The 23,693-nt window shown below is 43.8% G+C and overlaps 1 protein-coding gene across 5 annotated transcripts in view; it reads left to right on the top strand.

Moving 5' to 3' along the window:
* LPAR1 (lysophosphatidic acid receptor 1) overlaps window positions 570-23,693 on the top strand; it is a 168,246-nt gene continuing 145,122 nt past the window's right edge. Inside the window, exon 1 of one of the 5 annotated variants that reach the window (XM_021069121.1) lies at window positions 570-1,561. The gene's annotated coding sequence lies outside the window, so the exon portion shown is untranslated. 5 annotated transcript variants of the gene reach the window in all.

The raw sequence follows: 23,693 nt of genomic DNA, 5'->3' as shown, positions 1-23,693 counted from the left end.
ATTTCTGAATTAAATAATTATTTGATAGTATTGCTATAACTAATACAATAATTTATTTTAAATAAAATTTAAAAATATTTTTTCCTAGATATGGAAGTTTTGGTATTGAGAAACCCAACAGTAAATAAAGAGTGTGCAGTAGGAAGAAGACAGGAAAATTAACTGAGTTTTCTGAGATGGATAGAGCTACAGTTGAAAACAAAAGATCCTTTCAGTATAGTCTTTCTTTTCTTACAAATATACTGTGGACTATACTATTATTTTTCGATTGTATAGTGGACATTTTCCTATTCATCCTTGTATTTTTTTTAAATTTTAGATCAGCTCTCATTATTTGTGTGATGAGAGTTTTTACATGCCTTTCTGTATGCTGTACATGAACATATTAGCCCTGTACATGTATTAAAATTTCTATTTTTTCACCTAGTCAGGATTATTGTAAAATAAATTATAAATTGGTAGGAAAGGAGAAAACGCAGAGTCATTTAAAGTTTTTTTTTTTTTTTTTAAACAAAGGGGTTTTGATAGATTGTTTGAAAAAGGAAAGAGCTTCAGATAGTAATTGACCAGCAGCCAGGGTTTCGCCCTGAGCATCCTGTGAAAACCGCAAGAAGAACTCAGTCGGGGTTCTAAGCAGTCACTAGCGGGACATGGTCAAGTTCTCTTCGAAGAATACCTCTTGAGAAGCCTGAGAAGTTTCCATCTCTTCCAAGAAGTCTTCCCCTCCCCGCCCGCTGCTGCTCGCAAGGACCTCGCTTTTACGCAAAGCCCAAGGTCACCCAGTTACCAGCTCAGCCCTCCCTCGCCGCCGTTCTGCGTTTCTTTCTTGCATGTACTCGTTTCACTCCTGCCAACTTCTCTGCCATACTGCTGTCATGGTCCCCCACGTGCCCTTTCAGGCTAGAGTTTACTTCGTTTTTTACCCTTAAGCAGCTACTTTTGTTGTGTTGTGGCTTTGGCAGTGGAGCGGAAGGCAGAGAATTGCCAACATCCAGGGAAGACAAGGGCAGGAGGTGGTAGGGGGTGGCGCGGCTTGAGAGCCCCCCAGTGGACTGGGTGTTGTTCCAGAACTCAGAGAAATCGCTGTGGCTGCCACTTTTCCTGAGAGCGATCGCCAGGCTTTCTTCCTGCGAGGCTCCCGCCCACACCTCCAGGTGTTCATACCCTCCCTTAATTACTCTTCTAAAATTGATAGTTTGCACTTGCAAAGTTACACTAGGAAAGCGGAAGGGAAGTTTATAATCATGGATATGGAGAACTAGAGGAGCACAGTCACACTTGCTTTGGCCTGCAGACCCAGTCAATCGAAAACTCAGAAATAGAAACGTGTACACCTTTCCGCCAGCAAAATTGACTCCGCGTTCTTTGCAACCTCGGCTTAAAGGCTGCGCTGGGAAAAACTGTGCCTCCCGGAAAGTTTGGAAACTGAACTACCAGAAAGGCCAGATATCGGGGGTTTTGCGGGCCCCGCGATGTTTTCCAGAGCTTTTCAAGTGGGAAGAAAAGAGCGACAAAATGAAAATGCAACTTGTGGGGGAGGCCCCCCGAGTCCTGCGCCGAGGTGAGCGCAGAAGCGGGTGGGGGCGGGGATCCGGAGCTGGAGGCCGTGGGTCTCCAAGCCCGCGGGTGGGTCGGGGAACGTAATGAATGGGAGGCTTGGGCTACCCCTTCGCCCCCGTCCCGCAGCCGGGGCGGGGAGTCCGGCCACTGAATGGGGGAGGAGGAGCGCAGACGGTAGGGGCTCTGGGGGCGTCGCACCAGGTAAGGGAAATGAGCGAGGGGGAGGGAGTCGGAGGGTGCGGGAGTTGCTGACTTGTGCTACGTGGAGCCGGCAGAAAAGAAAGAAGGCGGAGGAAGAAGGGGGCCGGCGTCGGCGCTGCTCCCGCGGCCCTCCCTCCGCGCCCCCTCCCCCGCCGCGCCTGCCAGCGCGCCAAAGCCCGAGCAGTCGGGGCCGAGAGGCCGCAGGCGCTCCCCGAGCCGCGACACCCCTGTCCCCCAGCGAAGCCCGCCCGGATCTCGGGCGGCCTGGGCTCCGGCGCCGCCGAGCCTTCCCCGGCCTCCCGGCGCGCGCGGGACCCCGGCGGGGTGGGCGCAGGGGGCGGCCCCGCTCCGGGCGACGGCCGAGGGGCGGGCGGAGGGCCGGGCTCGGCTGGCCGCGGGGCGGGGGCTGCGGGGATTGACCGCGCAGCCCGAGGCCAACCCCGGGGCGGCGGGAGTAGGACGCGCGGCGGCGGCGGCAGGCGCAGGTAAAGGGACCCGCGCGGCGCGGGGTGGCGCGGGCGGACGGTGTACCCTGGGCGCGGAGCCAGCGGCCGCTGCCCAAAGGCGCGCTCCGAGTGCGTGGTCCCGCTGCAGTTGGGCTTTGTGGCTGCGAGTGCGTGTGTATATGCGCGCGTCTGTGCCGGGTGTGGGTGGGTGTGTGTGCCCGCCGGCCGGCCGGCAGGAGGCGAGGCGCTCCCGGCTTCTCCGACCAACCAGTTGACCGAGCCCCGGCAGGGAAGTTGCTGCAGCCGCCCGGGTCATCGGCCCTCCCGTATCCCCGGGCCCCAGGCTGTGCGCGGTGTCTGCGGCTGGGACCCGCCCAAGTGACACGTAGGTGGTCTCCGGTTACCTGGGTCTGGGTGGGGTAAGAAAAGGCGGGTGAGGGGGGCGCTCGACTCCCCCCTCACCCCCCGCCGCGTCTTGGTGGACCCGGACCGCTGGGGGTCCCGGCGCCCCGCAGTGCGGAGCTCCTGAACCTCTTGCTTCTCGCCGACCGCGCAGCGGTCTCTCCCCGGCTGAGGACTTTAAATTTCCGTCCAGCCGCCTAACACGTTTTGCAAGTAACTGGGGAGTCTAAGGCAGGGGAGGAATCTGGCTTTAAGTTGGTGGTTTTGAAATGGACAGGCTCCTTTGGAGGGTGTGTGCGTGCGTGTGTGTGTGCGCGCCTGTGTGTAAGACTAGTTTGTTGTGAATGGATTTTCCATTTATTCTTGTTTTTCTTGCTGCCATTTGGACTTTGATGTGTAAGAATGACCGTCTCCTGACTTGTTGCCTTCAGTCTGGGGCCTGAGATTGCTGCTCTCTGCTGCTACTTTTCTTTCTTTTTTTGTTGTAATCTATGGAGTTTTCGTGAATGTGGATTTCCAGTGAGCGCTTGCTTGTTAAAGTGTCACTATGAACGCGTTGTTCCCACTGGAATAGATAGTTATGTACAGACTTGAGTCTTGAAAACAGGTAACTGCAGTGATTAGGGCAAAATCTTCTATTCCTTCAGGCTTTCACAGTCTGTGTTTTCATCTCTTTGCCTAAGTGTGGTTTGCCCAGCTTAAGTATAACTGTGAAGCCGGAGGTCTGTGATTCAAAGCTTGCAATTCCGGTTAAAGGGAGACTGCACTGGAAAAACTGTGAAGTTCATTCTCCTAAGGAGCTAGTCCTTTGTCAAACAGAGTAGTAAGCCCCAGGGGAAAAGGGTGCGTATTGGAGTTATGGCTCTTTGGACCGAACTAAATTGCATTAACACACACAGGCATAAGGCCATGTGGTTATTTCTGCCCTCGATTCTCCAATTCTGGGGAGGCCAGAGCATATTTACCCCAAATGCAAAATTGTGAATAAAGATCCAGCACTCTAAGATTGTAAAGCCGTGCTCTTCCTGATTCCATTTAATTTGAGGATAAAGAAACCAAGTAGCCAGAGAAAGAGGTAGTGTGTGCCGTGGGTGGGAAGGCCGCCCTGAGGGGCCAGGCAGGAGGACTGGGCTGTCAAAATCGGAGCCCACAGGCACACCACGTCCCCTAGCGGTGTGACCTTGACCAGTCAGGTCAGCTGTCCTTCTCAGTGTCCTCATCTGGAAAACAGAGGGGTTTGGTGATCTTTGCTGTTCCTTCCAGTTCCCCACATAACTAGAACCTGGTGGCTGGTTATCCCAGGGTAGAACAAAGGAAGAGAGTAAAGGGAAGGGTGAATAGGTTAGTCCAGCTGGGAGGAGGGGTGGGCAAGAGGGCGGAGGAGGTGGAAGAAAACCAGCAGTGGGGTGGATGCTGGGAGTTGAATTGCCCCCGTTTTTTCCTCTCGTCCTGCATCAGGGCCTCAGGACTACCCCTCTTCCCATCAGTCTTCCATTACCCATGTTATTTAAAGCCCGTGAGCCTACTTAACCTTAAAGTGGACTTGGAATCTGTAGTCTGACCTGACCACCTTCCCATTTGCTCCGTTGTCTCTCAAGAGGTGAGGTGCAATGAGTACCCAGCCCATCTCAGTGCCCCTGCCGGTGATGGGAAAAAATACCTGAGATGGGCATGTACATGGCAGCTCTTTCAACACCTGCAGGTTGAAATGTCTGTTTTTATTTGAATACAGTCTTTTCCAAAATGTAGTTTGATTGTAAAAAAAGATGATACTATAGACTTCGCAAGGTTTAGTGGATCTGTTCTATTAGGCAAGAAAGTGAATCTCTCACTTGCTAAGTCTTTTGGATGCATAATGACAAATCAGTCTGAAGTTGGTGATTATTAGGCACAGGAATCTTATTTCAAATGCTTAGTAAGGAAAGTTGCAATCTGGGTGGAAAACACTATCATTTTCACTGGGAAGCTCCAAGTGTTCAGCAAATAACAAGACGTGAAATTTAGTTTAAGGTCAAGATATCTGTGCTTGATGTGTGGCCTGTCTTCCTTTAATTTTAATTTTTATTTTATTTTTTGGTGCCCATATGCGTGCATACTTGAACATGGTTTATTTTAAAAGTATAGTGTGATATAATAAAACTAGATTTAAAGTCTGAAAGTTTCCTCTGGGCTTGTTATCTCAGCATCTCACTTGGTTTCCAATTTTTACATTCCACGCACCCCCTGCCCCCAAGTCCCTGAAATCCCTGTAGTGTTATTATTAAACTCTCTCATGGAGAACTATTATGGATGCTTTAGGAAGTTGGGAGAAAATGAAATTTTCATTGGATAAGGGATTCCTGAATTCCTTCAACAGTGGCAGATACAAGGATGAGAAAAAGTTCTAGAGAGAGAGCTGCAGTACAGAGGGAAGAGATGTAGTGAATTTCAGTCTATAGCAGCTGGATTGCATAACTAGGCAGCAGCTGTAGACTCCAAGAACCCTGGCGTGCCAGGGAAAGGAAAATTAAATTCCGGCTCTGGGGAAGAGCCCACAAAAGGGAGTTGAAAGATGAAAATGATGCTTCTCTTAACAGATGAATGCTGGGGAGTGAACATGTGGTGGGAATGCTGGGTAATGAGGGCTGGAAAGATACAAGATGGTAAATTGTGGTGGGGGGGACTTGGATGTTGTTTTATAGAATTGTGTTCCCTGGGAAGGGAGAAGGGATGTATGATTTAACTCCTGGTACAGGAAGACCCTGAGTCACAAATATTGGGGCATAGGGAGGGCTGGAGTCATCAAGGGGTGCCTGGGTTCTTGTTATATTCCCTTGTAACTCTCGGCTAATGAATTTTAGGGCACTGCTGCCAGTTTACCCAGATTACATAAAGGTTATAGAATAAAGACTATGCAGTTTCTTGCCCCATCTTGTCCCCCACATTGGGAGTGCCCTTTTGAGAAATTTAGTGAAAATTCGTGATGTTACCATGTCGCGTCTGGGCCCTGTGAAGCCCTTGAAACACACGGGTTAAAATAGCTCTCCAGGCACACAGCTACCCAGGAAAGCATTTTGTGTTGTTTTGTGCTTGTTTAGGGAAGGGCCTGCTAGTTAATGCTAATTTAAACATGACCCTAATGGCAACCGCTCTTCTTGACTCTGTTTACGTTTTTCATAGTACTTAACCACAGTGGTTGAATGTTTGTAGCACGGAAGAAAATTATTATTCGTTTAGAGATGGGGTTAAGGCCCTTGTAAAAGGTGGGGGGATGCTGGTGGAGAAAGCTCCCTTGGTGCTGTAGTGAGGGCTAGCACAGCCCTGGAGATCTTTTTTTTTTTTTTTTTTTTTTTTTTGCTTTTTAGGGCTGCACCCGCATCATATGGAGGTTCCCAGCCTAGGGGTCTAATCAGAGCTACCACAGCCACAACAACGTCAGATCTGAGCCGTGTCTTCAACCTACACCACAACTCATGGCAACACCAGATCCTGAACCTACTGAGCGAGGCCAGGGATCGAACCTGCAACCTCATGGTTCCTAGTTGGATTCGTTTCCGATGCGCCACGATGGGAACTCCCCTGGACATCCTTTTTTAGGTCCAGTCTCCAAGAAGCTTGCTGGGTGTTGTAGACTAATACTTCTTTAAGAACTTTCTGGTCATCTGCCTTTTTTTTTTTTTTTTCCCTTCTTTCTCCTAATTCTCTAGAGCTTGTTATAGGAGGAATCTCTATGTGCTCCATTTGGGAGAGACTCTTGGCAATTCTGGAGGTTTCCTCTCACACCCCAGTGGTCACAGGTGGGGGTGGGTGGCTTTTCCGCTGCTAAGTGGAGCTGATCTGAGTAAGTCTTCTAATTGTCCTCGAATCTGGAGGTGCTACCAAGGAGACAGATGATGAAAGGAGGTTAGGTCAGCTGCTTTTTCCTATCTTCTGCATACAATTTGAACTCCCAGCAGCTTTATCTCCTGCAAGGGAACTTGGGTTTGGCATGTTTAATCAATTAATGAAATTTGTTAAGTTGAAAGAACTCAGTTTTTTGGATTTTGGTGGGGTGGGTGAGTAGGTAAGGGAGGTGTGGCAGTGGTGATTTTATTTAAATTTCAGCCCTGCCCCCCCCACCCCCAGCAGGTTAGTATGATTTCTAAGTTATGTTTATTATTATTATTATTATTATTATTATTAATGACTCATAGGGGTGGGGCAAAGACAGTGGTTGGATTTTGGCTCCTGACATCTGATCAGTGCTGGAGAAACTTTGACGTTGATAGAAAATTCAAAATTCTTTCGGAAATAAGAGGACTGTCTTAGTACATGCATGGATTTAGGCTGCACTTTATTTTTGTGGGACTGTTTTTAAAAAGTGATGTAATGACAGGCAGACTCTTAACTCTGGTCCAGTGCTAAAATAAACACGTGTAAGCCTGACTGAGGTAGCTCAGGCTCTGTTTGTTTTATTTAATGTGGAGGTAAAGGAAGATGATTTCAAAGCCAGCTTCTTTCTCTAAAAGAACGTTTGACTAATAAAACCTGGTGGTGGATCTCTTTGGGATGGGGTCGCCAAGGCTGAAATGCTTGTTAAAGAAAAATCGGTTCCTCATGGCCAACATGTGTGCCTCTGCTTCTGAAGGTTTAGGATTCATTGTACAGAGGGTGCGATTGTGAACCATTGCCTTTTAGCAAGTTTTCCTTTTCCCATTTTCTTAAATATCAAAACAATGGACTAGATTTGAGGTCATGTAAGTCCGCCATACGGAGTTTGCTTTCTCTGTTTCAGTGGTTCTCCTTGACCCATCCCTAAGCTGCCTTCTTGCTGAAAGCCGCCCTAATGGAGAGATATTCCTGGTTCTTTGAAAGGACAAATGATTCAGGGGCAGGGGAAACTTGTTCTTTTCTACCCACGCAGCACCAAATTGCCTGTTGCTATCAACCAAGCATTGCACTAGGTACTAGATAGAGGCAGGGAGTGGGGGTAACTAATGCAGGATTCCTACCCTCCAGGAGAAGCTGGGTTTACAGACACATTAACAGATGATTGCCATTCAGCACAACATGTGTGATGAGTGAGAGAAGAAGCACTATGGGAGCACCCAGCAGGAGCACTTGACTCTCAGGGGGGTTGGGTGGGGATGGGAGTGGGAGAAAGAGGATTAGGATCTGGAAGGAAACTAGGAGATAAAGTGAGAGACCTAGAAGAGAAAAAAGGGACCAAGATAGAAGGAATCAGGAGGCTTTTTAATTCCCATATTATTGCTGAATGAGTCAAAGTTGCATTCTTTTTATGTCTGTAAGATAGGAATAAGCACTGATAGAATCTGGTTGCTAATGCTAGATTTTGACGCTGTGTTCCTTAATCTTTAATTTGTTCATTTTTTCCATAGGCAGTAGATATTTGTTGCCCACCTACCATGTACTGGGGAACTATAGGGAACAAGACACAGATGATCCCTTCTTGCAAGGTTCTATCACTCTATGTTAGCGACCCAAGTTCTTGGGAACATCTTTGGATATGGAGCATGTTTGTTGAGGGAGTTCGTCTTCAACGTTAGGAAGGTTTTCTTCCAACGTGACCTCATGTTTTCAGGTCAGTTAGCTTTTCTTAACAAGATGAGAAGGAGACAGAGCCTGGTAGTCTCATTTTCATTTTATAAACTGGGAATTTCTTGGCCCTGATTTACCTCTTAGTTGCCAAGTCTAGGGACAGACATAACGGTGTCTTCTCTGTAGCCCTGGCTGGCTTCCCTCTCGTTTTGTATAGGCTTAATTTGGACCCAACTTGTGTTTGAATTTCTGTATTCAGTATATGACTTGCTTCCTAGAATAATTCAAATGTAGCCTGAGGGAGGGAAGTCAGGCCTCTTTTGAGGTCATGCTACCACCGTGTATCTGCTTTACTCATGCAGTTTACTTACTCTGTTTAAGTCACTCAGGGGCATGAACACTTTAGAGAGTGTTCTAACTGGAAGAAGGTAGCTACATTCATTTATAGAAAAATAAGGGTTTTGTAATGATTCAAATGACATAGATGTGTCTAAAGTAATTGTAATATCTCTCTGCTCTTTTTTTTTTTTTTTGTCTTTTTAGGGCTGCACCTGCAGCATATGGAGGTTCCCAGGCTAGGGGTCGAATCGGAGCTGTAGCTGCCAGCCTACGCCACAGCCACAGCAACTCAGGATCCGAGCTGCGTCTACGACCCACACTCCACTCACAGCAACACTGGATCCTTAACCCACTGAGTGAGGCCAGGGATTGAACCTGCAACCTCATGGTTCCTAGTCGGATTCGTTAACCACTGAGCCACGATGGGAACTTACCTCTGCGCTTTCAAGCTTACCCATCTGATGTAACCAAGCCCTCTGTCATCAGTTTGTTACATAGCCTTTCATACATGTACTTTCCCTTAGACCAACCTACGAAAATGTTTGTGTTCATATATATTGAAGCATGTGGGGTTTGTGTCTGTCCAAGCACGCGCTCCCTCCTGCCTCTGTTGTTTTTAGAGAGGCTGTGGTGGAGGCCGTCGCCACGGGCCAGATGTTTGAAGTCCCAAGAGCCCCCATGGGTCTTCCTGAATCAGGACCGTGTGATAATACTTGGTTCAGAGTTCTTGTCCCGGAGATAGGAAGGTCTGACTCTTAGGAACGGGAACGAAGAAAACTGTTTCCAGCTGCGTGACAACCACAGCAGCAAATATCCTTGCCCACAATGTTACTTCCACCAGGACTCTGCCTCATCCGGGTCTCAGGCAGAGAGAAGACGCGAGTTTACGAGCAAGTGTTCAGCATCTGCGAACCTTTTGTTAGGCGGAAAGCAAGGCAGCTGTGGAAGGTGGATGAATGACTTCAGGGGCAGAGCAGATGTTGGAGGGGGGGGAGTTACTCCTTATCAGCAGGTTTCCCTGTGGGAGTATGAAACCAGGACCCCGCTAGAACTGGCCAATCAGCAGATGATAAGGATGGAGGGTTCTTAGGGCCGGAGCAACACAGCTGAAACAGAGTTGCCTTTTGTTAAGGGGCTGCTTTGCCATGTTGGACTATGATTTGTGGGGACAGAGATTATTGTCATGTTAAGAAAAGGAGGCATTCATTCTGTACCCAGTGTTGGTTGTAGTTCTGCAGAGAACTGCTGGCTTTACTTTCTGAGTAGACACAGAGATCCCAAGGTTCAAAGGCTAGGGCAGGAGGACCTGACTTTTGCAAATTCAGTCAGATCTGTGATCTCCTCACTTCTTCTGAGACCCTGTCAGTTCACTTTCACGGAGCTAAAATCTCTGAGCACTTTGGTGACTCATTCCCTGTGCTCAGCTGAGGACACTACAATGAAAAATTAAAGAAAGAAAAACAAGCACTGAGAAAGTATGGTCCCCGCTCTCAAGTGGCTCATAAACCTGGAGAGCCATGGATACAGATGCCTGAGATGAGGCAGCCAGTGATAGGTGCTGGAAACTGAGACGTAAACAAAGTGCCATCTGAATATCTGAGGATGGAGAGAGTAACTCTGCCTTGGAGTAAAGATTTGCAGCAAAGAAGCTTGTTCCACACAGAAGAGTCATAGACAGACCCGAGAGCTTTGTGTGAGTGATGAATTACAATTTGTGGCCCAGTAGTGGTTTGCTTTGGGTCAGTCTTAAAGAGCCAGCAGAACGGTGCAGGGAGCTGTCGGGGACAGAAAAAAGGGCCTGTTGATGTCATTAATACAGAAGGGGACATGAGAGTATAAGGATTGTTCCAGTGAGGCAGACTGGTTTTAGATGCCACTGGTTTTAGATGGTTTTAAATGAAAGAGGCAGAGATTTATTTTTAGATGGTAGCTGAAAATCTGAGTTTGAAGCTTTTTTTTTTTTTTTAATTAAATTTTTGGAGTGTAGTTGACTTACAGTGTTGTGTTAGATTCAGGTATACAGCAAACTGAATCAGTTATACATATATCCATTCTTTCTCAGATTCTTTTCCCACATAGGTTATTATGGACTATCGAGTATGTTTCCCTGTGCTATATAGTAGGTCTTTGTTACTTATCTATTTTAAATATAGTAGTGTGTTTATGTTAATCCCAAATGCTTAATTTATCCCCCCCCTTTGGTAACCATAAGTTTGGTTTCAAAATAAGATGTGGTACACATATACAATGGAATATTACTTAGCCATAAAAAAGAACAAAATAATGTCATTTGAAGCATCATGGATGGACCTAGAGATTATCACAATAAGTGAAGTAAGTCAGACAGAAAAAGGCAAATATCATACGATACAATTTATGTGGAGTCTAATAAAATTGATACAAAAGAACTTATTTATAAAACTGACACTTCGATGAGAAGCCAGAATGGGGCAGTATTCAGGAGTAATTGTTGTATGTCAGAGTAAATACCTGTGAAATTTATGTGATAAGCTTGAGAGAAGTTTCAGAGCAAGAAGAGTGACATATACTCAATGTGTTTTTAAGAATTATTTAAAAAATTTTCCCCAGGTTCACTGAGTTGTAATTGACAAATAAAGAAAATATATTTACAGTGTACAATGTGACGATGTGATATTTGTGAAAGGATTCTCCTGCATTGATACATGTGCTTGGTGTCTTAACAAGGACAATAAGGCATATTTTGATTTCTCAGGTAATTTTTCTTTCCAGCAGGTGGTTTAAATAGCTTTGCACGTTGTCAGGCATTCATTGAATGTCCATTAAGTCTTGTCTTGCTAAGGTAGCTCTGAGGTGATACAAAGGAGATGGAGCTTCAACTTGATGTTCTGTTGAGATGAATAAAAGCTTCTGAAACAATCCATTCCAGCAAAGGAAAAAAAAAAGTCCTGAAAAGAACTGGTAGGTTGATGGTGAGTTGGGGCCTGAGAGGAACTGCAAATATATAGCTTTAGTTTACTGCCTGGATACCAGCATTAAAGACAAGTGACAAAACTCCTATCCTATAGAGGCCAAAATCTCAGTCTAAAGACCAGACTTTAAGAAACCCCAAGAGGTTTGTCATGGGGGTTTATAAAAGCTGGTCAGGTAAATTTAAGCTTTAACTTCCTGATTAAGGTAAACATAGGATAGAGTAGAACTTTTCTTGATTAAAAAAAAAGATCTTTTCCAATTAAAGACATATTTTCATTTCAGGGAATTCTATTAGCGTGCCCCCCCTTTTTTCTTTTTTCTTTTTTTAATTAGCGTGCCTTCTTGCATGTAAGCCAGAACAAAGGTAAATCTGTTCTCAGCCTCTTTCTCTGTAGGCATTATGATTCTTTAAAATTATACTCATTTCCATTTGAAAGTAAAAACAGGACCTGCTCATTTTAGGATTTGGAAAGTACAGAAGACTCATCCATGGTTCTACTGCTCACTCCCTTATTCCATTTTGGGATAACTTTTTGCAGTTTTTTAAAACATTTGATCTTCCTGAATATTTAGTAGCATTTTGCTTTGAATTGGTTATGTACACATGCCATTAAAATCTTTCATCTTAGGAGTTCCTGTCGTGGCTCAGTGGAAACAAATCTGACTAGTATCCATGAGGATGCAGGTTTGATCCCTGGCCTCGCTCAGTAGGTTAAGGAGCTGGGTTGCTGTGAGCGTGGTGTAGGTTGCAGAAGAGGCTCAGATCTGTGCGGCCTGGGAACCTCCATATGCTGCAGGCAGTGTGGCCCTAAAAAGACCGAAAAAAAAAAACCAAAAAAACCCCAAAAATTTCATTTTAAATTTCCAGCGACCACATGATAGTCACAGTATTTAATAGCTGTCATATTCAGTCATTTCCTATATCAATTTGTTTCTTTTAAGGGTTTGCGAATCTGCCTATCTTTCGGTACTGATGTCCTTACTTTAAACAAGCTCCATGTATGAACTTCCCTTCAGAGTAGACTGTGGTTGTCTAGCCTTTTGCCACCCACTATCTCCTCTTCCTGAAATGCTCTGTTTCCAGGTATTCATATGATTGCTTTGTCATCATTTTCATGGCTTAACTCAAATGTCACCTTCTTAGGGAGGCCTTTTCTAATTATCAGTACATTTAAAATTGTATGACCCTTCCCATTTATCCAGCTTGCCCGATATTTTCTTCTCTGTTGCATTTATTTTCTTTTGACTTCTTAGATGAGAGAAGATATTAATTTTTTTTGTCTTTTTTTTTTTAGGGCCGCACTGGTGGCACATGGAAGTTCCCAGGCGAGGGGTCGATTAATTGGGAGCTGTAGCCACTGGCCTAAGCCACAGCCACAGCCGCAGCCACAGATCCGATCTGAGTCTGCAACCTATACCATAGCTCACGGCAACACCAGACCCTTAACCCACTGAGTGAGACCAGGGATTGAACCTGCGTCCTCATGGATCCTAGTCAGATTCGTTTCCACTGAGCCAAGATAGGAACTCCAGTTTCTTAAAAATTCCTATTTTATTTACTGCTGTTTTCTCCCAATGCTTAGTATAATGCCTTATATGTAGAACTCAAATCTTTTGAATTAAAAATTTGTTTGAACTGAAGCTTTTTGAATTAAGAAAACAGTCTATTTACCCTCTCCTGAGCATCCTAGAGTAAATAAGACACAATCTTGAAGGTAGGAAATTTACAATCTAGGGCAGGAGACAGCCTCTGAATTAGGAAAGCTGGGTGACCTAGAAGAGGCTAACAGGGAGACTGACCTTGTCTTGGAGGGTAAGGAGAGTTTTCTGAGAAAGTGACATTTATATGGAGGCTTGAAAGATGAGTTCAATTAGGTAAGTAAAACTGAGAGGTGAGGATAGAGAAGGAGGGAGCCATTGATTCAGATATTGATGGGGTGACTGGAAAAAAAAAATCAAGAAAATAGAATGCTGGTTCCCACTTCTTGAGTTGAAGTCAGGTCATTTGATTTAAATGACAGGTTAGACATCAGCTTTGTTATCGTTTTAGATATGTGCGAATTCATCTTCAGCAATTTTAAGATAATCAACAGTACTTTTAATTTTGAGTCAGTCGTTATTGAGGGAGGAATTGTCATACCCACATCTGAAAGTAGCAATTAAAAAAATGAAACTAGCTTAACTTCTATGTCTTGTGCTAATATGATCACCGTAAAAGTTTAAAGCAGTGCAGGGAAAATAAACATTCTTGTGAATACCTGACTTTTGGGTGTGCTACTAGTGGTTCTGTATGACTCGGCTGAATATTGCTTTATTGTTTACAAGTAAACATGAATTACTGGTTTTATTTATCATGGTAATTAAGTGAGGTTTGTACAGTTTTTACTTCTTGTCTTTTTAAGGGTTTCCGTGTTCTTATGATTGAAAAGAGCATGGTTTTCTGTGACAAGTGAAGATTATATTTAGTAATTCAGCCACTGTAATAATTTTATTCACATCCTCTGTGCTCTGATTTTGTACTGGAGCTGTCATAGACTGATACTGGGTCTCTCTCTACAAATGGGCTTTTGTCAGTTTCTTTATAGCAATTTCTACATGTTAATGTGATACCAAATACATAAAGGTGACTGTTAGACCTTTATTGTGTGTTTATCAATGTAAAATAACCCTCTATGCATTTGGAACCACATTCTCCTTTTTTCCTGGTATTAATGTTGCCAGTCTTTTTTTTTCTTTGTCTAAAATGACTTCACTCACCCTTTTGATTTTAAACTTTTAGTGTTATTTTGTTTCGTCTATTTTTGCTTGTAAGCAACATTTAACCTGCTTCTTAGAGGGAAATTTACTGCTTCAATGTTTATTGCTATGACCACTCTGTTAAGTTTTTTTGTTTTGAGAGCTACTGTGAAAAGCATTGGTTTGCTTCTTTCCACTAGTATTTAGCTGCATGGCCTTAGATAAATTACATAATGTCTCTAGGTTTATAGAGTTCTTTATTTGTGAAGAAACAACATGCACAGACAAATCTTCAATTAATGCTTTAAAAGTGCCTGGCACATTGAATAGATTAGCTGACATTCTTATTATCATTGTTGATGGATTGAGTCACATAAAATTGTTATTTGACTGCTTTTGACCTATTAAAATGGCAGTTTCCTGCAGTTCAATCTAATAAGCTTTCTGGACTTTATTTTCTGTCTTTTTCTTTGTACCATTTGTTTCATGTATCTGAAATGTTTTTAAACGACTGAATCTAGTTTTCAGCTTACTAGCGATTCTTTGTTTTCCAAATACATTCATGAATCTATGTTTCTCTGGTTCTCAAAGAACTAAATAACTTTTGATCTCACCCTTTGGCACAACAGAGAATTTTGTATGCCTTTATTTCTTTTGCCTTCTTGCCCCTTCTTAATTTCCATTGTATTTGTGTGTGTATATGTGAATATATATTATATATATATATAATATATATATATATATAAAACACACACATATATATATTGCCTTCTTGCCCCTTCTTAATTTCCATTGTATTTGTGTGTGTATATGTGAATATATATTATATATATATATATATAAAACACACACATATATATATTTCAGCTTGTAACTTAAATTTTAAGCATAGACTTTAAATTTTTGTATTCTCTTTTGTAACAAAATCTGTAGAGTATTTTGTATGTGTCTCTAGTTAGTTTTGCCCTTCATTTGCTCTTGGGACTGTTCAGTGCCCCCTGCTTATGCTGGCCTGAAAGATGCCTTCCATGTAGTTGGGGGATGTCCTCACAATTACCTGGTCACTTGTGTCTTTTGCAGTCCTGGGTGAGATCCACAGTTTTTCCCACATTCATCACAGCATCTGTCTTGTTGAATTTCCAAAGGTGCGGTGTGAATCTTTCAGATTCATGTGGTCCAAGAACGACGGTTCTTACCCATCCTTCACAAGGTGTATTTAGTGGAAATCATGCCTTGATTTTCGCTTTTTCCTGCCTCTTTGTAGAACAGTTGCCAATTTTGCCATTTTGTGCACCTTTTTGACCATCTGAGTGGGACGTTGGGAGGAGTTGTTTTGGGACAGTCAGTTCCATGACGTTCAAACTTTTTGGACCATGAACCATAGTTAGAAAGGATCATAAATATATGAAGAAATGACAGTTTCGTGCCACTTGCCACATATAATTAACATGACCCCCCATTTCTATTATAGTCTGTTCATTTTCATTTAAAAGAAGTTCTGGTCTTTTCATTTAAAAGAAATGTCCAGCAGTTTTGAAAACAGTGATCTGGTCATGACTGGTGGTTTGAAAAACACGGATGGGGTCCGTTGTTATATGTAGCTATGGAATGAGGGTCATTCATTATTCTATATAACTTAATGATTTACCCAGGACCAGGTCTTAAGCGAATAGCTGGACTAGAGTAGGGAATCAAGCAGCTGTTATCACTGGAGGCATGAAACATAAGACTCCGGTGGGAAAGGATGATGTTGACCAAATGGCCACCCAAATATGTATGTACAAAATATGATGAATGTTTCAAAGAAAAAGCACAGGAAGTTTCAAAAGAAAGGCAATTTATCTGACTTTGGGGTGATTCAGGATTTCCCGAAGGAAGTGACATTTGATTAGATCTGCAGAGTGTGAAAGGGTTAACGCTGAAGGGTTGAGGTGGAGTGTGTGTGTCTGTGGGATGGTAGAGTCATGGAAGAACTGAGTAATGTAAGCAAAATACTTCCAGAGGACTGGAGGGGGCTGACAGACAGACAGATGGAAGGCAGTCCTTTTTGTCTGATGAGTTGGCGTTTTCGTGATACTTAGCGGGCCTTCCTGTTTGTGTTTGTGTTTTGTTTTCCCACAAAAGTCAAAAGGAATAGGAGGGATATTTTAGGGGAGGTGGGCATGTGTGTGTTTGAAGCAGTTTTGTATTAGAGCAGTTTTTGTGCGTTGCTCAGTAAGCATTTGTTGAAGGTATGCTCTGCATTAGAAACTGTACACAGCTCTGCATAGATACGGATAGATAGTTTTGGTTGGATTAAAAAAGATACTCCTGTGTGGTATAGTTACCAATCTAGTAATCCCTCAAAATTTGTAAGAAAGTAGAACAGGAAGTTAAGTTTCAGTAAGTGAAGATCTGATGATTGAATGAGCCTTTCATAGCTTTCGGTGATTTTTTTTCTTTCTTTCTTTTTTTTTTTTTTTTTTTTGGTCTTTTTAGGGCCAACCTTGCAGCATATGGAGGTTCCCAGGCTAGGGGTCAAATCAGAGCTGTAGCTGCTGGCCTACACCACAGCCATGCCATGTCCAAGCTGCATCTGTGACCTACACCACAGCTCAGGGCAACACTGGACCCTTAACCCATTGAGTGAGGCCAGGGATTGGAATGCGTTTCCTCATGGATGCTCGTTGGGTTTGTAACCGCTGAGCCACGACGGGAACTCCTCGATGATATTTCAATAATCGTTTGGAATTAGTGTTAGGACTTTTATTTTTTATTTCCTTATTTTGCCATAGTTGGATTTGAGAGTTCATTCCCCTGCCTTCTTTTTTAAAAGTCAGGTGAAGCGCTTTAAAATATTTTAAGTTGGAAATCCACAAATTCATTGGGCTCATGGAGACTAAGTAAGACAGGCAGCAATGATTCAAGTTGCAGTTTTCCCACTGCTGTCCATGGGGCCTTCGGTGGTACCCACCCTTTCCAGGCCTCCAGGTGCTTGTCTTAAAATAGAAGATTTGGACTCAATGTGCACAAGTCATTCTCCCCGTTGTATTAGGCAGTGACTTCATACTTTTTATTTTTAACTTTGCTCTGGCTGTTTCATCTTCAAAGAATTGATGTTTTTATGCCCTTGAGCCGATTTAGTCTGACAAGCTCAAGCTAAATGTGGGAGAACTCTGGGGTACTTGCATCCTCAGGTGTAGTGTGAAGGGAGTCTCAGGTGGTACAAATATCCTTTGACATTGGGCACCGCCACTGATACTTCTGGAGACATGGAAGTGGGGGCAAAGATTAGAACGTCCCTGAGCAAATCTTTCTGACTTTAACATCATAGTTTGTAGTTTACCCGCACTTGAAATTGCATTGGTCTTTAACCTTTCCTTTTTTTTTTTTTTGCTTTTTAGGGCCACACCTGCAACTTGCAGCATAGAGAAATTCCCAGGCTAGGGGTTGAATTGGAGCTACAGCTGCCAGCCTACACCACAGCCACAGCAACACCAGATTTGAGTTGCATCTGTGACCTACACCACAGCTCATGGCAACGCTGGATCCTTAACCCACTGATCGAAGACCCATGTCTTTGTGGATGCTAGTCTGGTTTGTTACTACTGAGCCACAACGGAAACTCTTGGTCTTTAACCTTTCAGATTCAGTGAAGGTGAAAAAAAATCATTATTTTAGGATTATTTGGTAGATGTTTGCTTTGGAGGAAATGTGTGGTATTTAAGTTGTTACAGATATAAAACCCACATTTTATGAAAACCTATTGAGCACTGAGTGATGTTCTTTCAAAGAGATTTAAAGGGCTCAGGAATTCCATGGGAGACTAATTCAGTTTTTTTTTTTTTTTTTTTTGTCTTTTGTCTTTTTAGAGCTGCACTCGCAGCATGTGGAGGTTCCCAGGCTAGGGGTCCAATCTGAGCCGGGTCTGCGACCTATATCACAGCTCATGGCAATGCCAGATCCTCAACCCACTGAGTGAGGCCAGGGATGGAACCTGCAACCTCACGGTTCCTCGTCGGATTCATTTCCTCTGCGCCATGATGGGAACTCCGAGACTAATTCAGTTTTGATGACTATTCCAAGTATAAGGAATATTAGATAGGGAAGGGGTTTTCTGTGGAAGGGAATGAAAAGTACTTGGCAATGTAGCTTTTCTTACCAGGGTATTAAATCAGTTGATTAAAATATATCAGTCTTTCGATTTCACTTGTTCTTTTTTTAGTACCCTCTTTTAAAAAATTGAAGTAGAGTTGATTTATAATGTGTTAATTTCTGCTGTACAGAAAAATGACTCAGGAGCTCCTGTCGTGGTGCAGTGGAAACGTGTCTGACTAGGAACCACGAGGTTGCAGGCTCGATTCCTGGCCTTGCTCAGTGGGTTAAGTATCCAGCGTTGCTGTGAGCTGTGGTGTAGGTCGCAGGTGCAGTTTGGATCCTGTGTGGCTGTGGCTGTCGTGTAGGCCGGCAGTTGTAGCTGCGATTTGACCCCTAGCCTGGGAATCTCCATATGCCGTAAGTGCCGCACTAAAAAGCCGGGGGGGAAAAAAAAGGAAAAACGACTCAGATATATATAGATGTATATATATATATGTAATAATAAAAAATGCGTGTGTATATGTGTCCAAGTGCTAGGTAGACAGTAGGACCTTCTTGTTTATTTCTTCTGTATATAATAGTTTGCACCTGCTCACCCCAGACTTCCCATCCATCCCTCCCTGACCCCCACTCATTTTTATTTTTGAGGAAACAAAAGATAAGATGGGAGTTCCCATCGTGGCGCAGTGGTTAACGAATCCGACTAGGAACCACGAGGTTGTGGGTTCGATCCCTGGCCTTGCTCAGTGGGTTAAGGATCCGACATTGCTGTGAGCTGTGGTATAGGTTGCAGACTCGGCTTGGATTCTGCATTGCTGTGGCTCTGGCATAGACCTGTGGCTACAGCTCCAATTAGACCCCTAGCCTGGGGACCTCCATATGCTGCGAGAGCGGCCCAAGAAATGGCAAAAAGATGCATGCTTTTTCTTTTTGAGTGCTACTTAATTCCTCACTCAATGGGGTAACTGTGGGAATCTTACTTAGTGTGTTTTGTGTTGGTTCATCAGCTTCTGTGCTTTTATTTGCTGTTGAATATCTTCTTAAGCTGATACTGTGTGGAAACCTGGCGGGGACCTCAGGCTCCCAGTCTGCGACGAGGCAGGGCAGGTCACACAGGCAGCCTGTGGGATCAGGTTGGGCATGGGGCCAGGCAGGTAATAGGAAGGGATGTTGCTCAAGGCTGGTACTAAGAAATAGGTTGGAGTCATGGGGTTAGGTCAGGGTCAAGGCAGACAGAGCCAAGAAGAGACACCGAGTGTTCTCATGCCCTGACTAAAGGCATTCCAGATAGCCCTATGGGAAGCTGTGTAGACAAGTCTAAAGCTCCCTGGAGGAATTTTATTTTCAGAGTTGGGAGTATGATTGAACAGCTCTGCTTGTTCAAGGGAACCTGGATCCTCTAACAGGATTTTGTCATCCTGACTTGGGGAAGTGCAGTCCCACAAATCTCCAAGTGTTTAGCCATCTTGAAGTAGAGGGACACAAGTCATAAGTTCTTCCTTGATTTAAGGATTAGGGACCTTGAGTTCCTTCTCCAGGAGCAGGAATCTGCTCAGGGTTCCTGTCTATTCCTGCAAGAGATTTCCTCTAAAGCAGATTGAACGTTCTATTAATTTGGGGGAAAATAAGTGTTAATCCTGGCCAGTAGCTGTTATGACAGAGGTTAGTGGGCAGTTTTGGGCTTATTTTGTACAGGGAGAATGCCTAGAATTGTTACTATTATTTTCTTGGCTCCCCCGTGGTGTGTGGCGTTCCCAGGTCAAGGATCGGATCCATGCCACAGCTGCAACCTAAGCTGCAGCAATCCTGGATCCTTAACCCACTGTGCTGAGGATTGAACCTGAGTCCCAGTGCTCCCAAGATGCCGCCAATCCTGTTGTGCCGCAGAGGGAATTCCAAACCCCTTCCTTTTTCATCCCACTTTGATGGTGCAATAATTCAGCTATTAAAAAAAATTTTCAGTCAGCACATCCTAAAGTGTTCAAAACTGTCCCGCTCATTTAAAAATAAGTTTTTATGTAAGACACTGACATTCTTTAAAATGTTTTAAAATTATTTTCAAGACTACATTATGGCAATATTTAAATAAACAAACCCTTCATACTTGCAGTTCTCTAATGTAATATATATTTTTAATCATGTTAGTTTTATGGTCTCTTCCCATTATGGTCTGTTTTATGATCTAATTCTACTTAGAGGTAACAAATATGTTTTTGTTTCTACTCACCGTTTTCTATCTATTGTTATATGAGGCAATATAGTCTGAATCATTGTATTTTTAATAGCTTAATAGTAATCCATTAAGTTGTTAAACTGTTGCTTATTCAACCATTGTCCTATTTTTTGGACATTTAGTTTTATTTCTCATTTCTTTGCTATTTTGGAAAATACTGCACCCGGCAGCTTTCTACTTAATTTTCTGAACCTAAGAGTGGGATCACTAACTTAAGAGTAATATTATTTTGTTTCCCAGTAGATTAAAAAAGGTATTAAGAGGAGTTCCCACTGTGGCGCAGTAGGATTGGCAGTATCTCTGCAGTGCCAAGGTCACAGATTCAATCCCTGGCTAGGCATGGTGGGTTAAAGGATCTGGTGTTGCCACAGCTGTAGCGTAGGTTGCTGCTGTGGCTTGGCTCTGATCCCTGTCCTGGGAACGCCATATGCCGCAGGGTGGACAAAAAGGGAAAAAAAAAAAGGTTATTAAGAGGGAGTTCCCTGGTGGCCTAGTGGTTAAGGACTCAGTGTTGTCGCTGCTGTGATTTGGGTTCAATTCCTGGTCTGGGAATTTCTGTATCGTGTGGGTGCAGCCAAAAAAAAAAAAAAAAAAGATTATTACGACAATCTTTAAAAATTACAAAAGCAGTATATGTTCATTGTAGAAGACAAAGGAAAATATAAGGAAGGGAAAAAAAGCAGCTATGATCCCCACGTGGAAATAGCCATTGTCAACTTTATGGGGTCTTTTCTTCTGGTATTTTCCCTGTACATTTTACTAATTGGTTGAAATCCTGCTGAGTACAATGATTATCCTGTCTTTTGTCTTAATGGTATATCGTAATTGGAGGTGACCTTAATTCTATTCAGTAGTTTCTGCTTCACCGCAGTGAACACCTTGGTGTACGAGGCTTTTGCTGCTTTTCAGATGTTTTGTTTTGGGTAGGTTCCCAGTTATAGAATTTATTGTCTCAAAAGATAGGGATGATTTTTGTACTAGTGGTGAGAAGTGATTAAACCAAGTCCCTAAATAATGATAACATTTCATATTCTTCCCAGCACAGTTTGAGAAAAATTTAAACACAGAAATCTGCGTGAATGAAATGTAGGTTTGTAGAACTTGGAAAATGATTGGAGCAACGGGAAGCTTTGATAATAATCGGTCCTGCATAACACTGAGTGGAACTCATCAGAACGTACTGGTGGATCTGCTTCTTTTCCTCCATGGTGATAGCTTTCACTCCTTTACAGGTTTTTTTTTTTTTTTTTTTTCCCTTCCAGGGCTGCACCTGAGGCATATGGAGGTTCCCAGGCTAGGGGTCGAATTGGAGCTCCAGCTGCCGGCCTATGCCACAGCCACTCCGGGTTCGAACTGTGTCTTTGACCTACACCACAGCTTACGGCAACGCCAGATCCTTAACCCACTGCACGAGGCCAGGGGTTGAACTTGCATCTTTATGGATGCTAGTCAGATTCGTTTCCACTGAGCCACAATGGGAACTCCTCCTTTACAGTTTCACATTCTAACAGAAAATGTCTCGAAGTTTTCCTTGGTCCTGTATTCATCTAGTGCACAGATTTAAATGTGGCAGTAAAATCATTTTGCTTTTAACTGAATTCACTTTCTCAACTGATTGTGGAATATTCCTGGTTACTATGCTTCTGCAAAAGAAGTGGTTAACTACTAGCAAATGGAACAAGTACTCTAAAAATGGATAGGAAAGAAAGACGGAACAGTATTTTTTTGTCTTTTTGTACTTTTAGGGCTGCACCCAAGGCGCATATGGAGGTTCCCAGGCTAGGGGTCCATTTGGAGCTGTAACTGCTGGCCTACACCACAGCCACAGCAATGCAGGATCCAAGCAGCATCTGTGACCTACACCACAGCTGATGGCAACACTGGATCCTTAACCCACGGAGTGAGAACAGGGATTGAACCCGTGTCCTCATGGATGCTAGTTGGGTTCTCTAGCCACTGAGCCACAACGGGAACTCCACGAGTGTTATTTCTTAAAAAAAAATATTTTTGGTAAGAATTGAGAAGCGGTGAGTTCAAGGTTATACAGCTCGATGCTGTATCCTTTCCTTGTCATCAGGTAAGTGTGGAGCTGTGTGCTATGAGTGCCAGCCTCACTAGGTAGCAGGAACAAGGATCAGCCTGTGACCATAGGCGGTGGGAATGTCTACAGGCAGGTTCTGTAATCTTTTCAATTCAAGGAGTAGAAGGAAGAGAAATGAAGGCCATGACATTTTATGCCTTTGGCTGGCGTTTGCAAAACTGGCAGTCTGTGTGCTCAATGAATTTGGCCCCATATGCCTTTTATTTGTTCAGTACAAGGTGTTAGAAGGTGACATAGGCAGCATTATGATTGGTCCTAATCATGTGAATTTAATATCTGTTTTCACTAAGTACTTCATTCATTGCTGATACTTGGTTTGTCCACGGAGATATTTGTGTTTGTGACACCTGCCAAAGTATGGTCACAGTATAGTGTGAAATACGTGTAACTTTCAGAGGCGGCATAGAACAGGTCGTGACCAGTCTGGGTGGGCTGGAGGGTCGTAAAAGGTTTTTCTGAGAGGTGATTCTGAGGCTGGGACAGGAAGGATGGATTAGGTGTTTGCTAGGCATGGAGTTGGGACAAGAGGAAGTGTTCCAGGAAGAGCCAGGTGCATGTGCAGAGACAGTTGTGGGGACCAGCATTATGTGTTAGGGGAGTTCTGAACAGAGCCAAAGTGCTGGTCCCTCCCCTCCCCTCCCCTCTCCTCCCCTCCCCTCCCCTCCCCTCCCCTCCCCTTCCCTAGTGGGAAGTAGCTGGCAGATTCAATATGCCTAGGCCCAAGGAGGCTGGACTTGAGGCAATGGGAACCTGTGAAAGAAGGGTTTAAAACTGAACATCGAAGTGCTAGATTTCTGTTCCAGGAAGATTAATCTCCACACAGCCAAGAGAAATGGTGGTAGGCGGAAGGGGCTTGGAATATCCTGGGGGAGGTAAGTCGGGTCTGAATCAGGGCAGCGCTGGTGGCTTTGGAGGGAGGGAAGCAGATGTGAAAGATGTATAGGAGGAAGAACTGACACAATTTAGTGAATGAGTAGATATGGCAGGTGCGGGAGAGGGAGGAGTGAATGGTGAGTGAATGGTGATTCCATTGACTAAGATGGAGAAGTCGAGAAAGGAGGACATGGGACGTGTATGAGCCATGACATGTGCTGCAGACTGGGTGGCTTAAACAATGGGCAATTTTCTC

The sequence above is a fragment of the Sus scrofa genome, chromosome 1, assembly GCF_000003025.6.
Source record: "Sus scrofa isolate TJ Tabasco breed Duroc chromosome 1, Sscrofa11.1, whole genome shotgun sequence".
Taxonomy (NCBI): domain Eukaryota; kingdom Metazoa; phylum Chordata; class Mammalia; order Artiodactyla; family Suidae; genus Sus; species Sus scrofa.
Note: the sequence above shows the minus strand (reverse complement) of the source record. Positions and strands in the feature narration are given on the sequence as shown.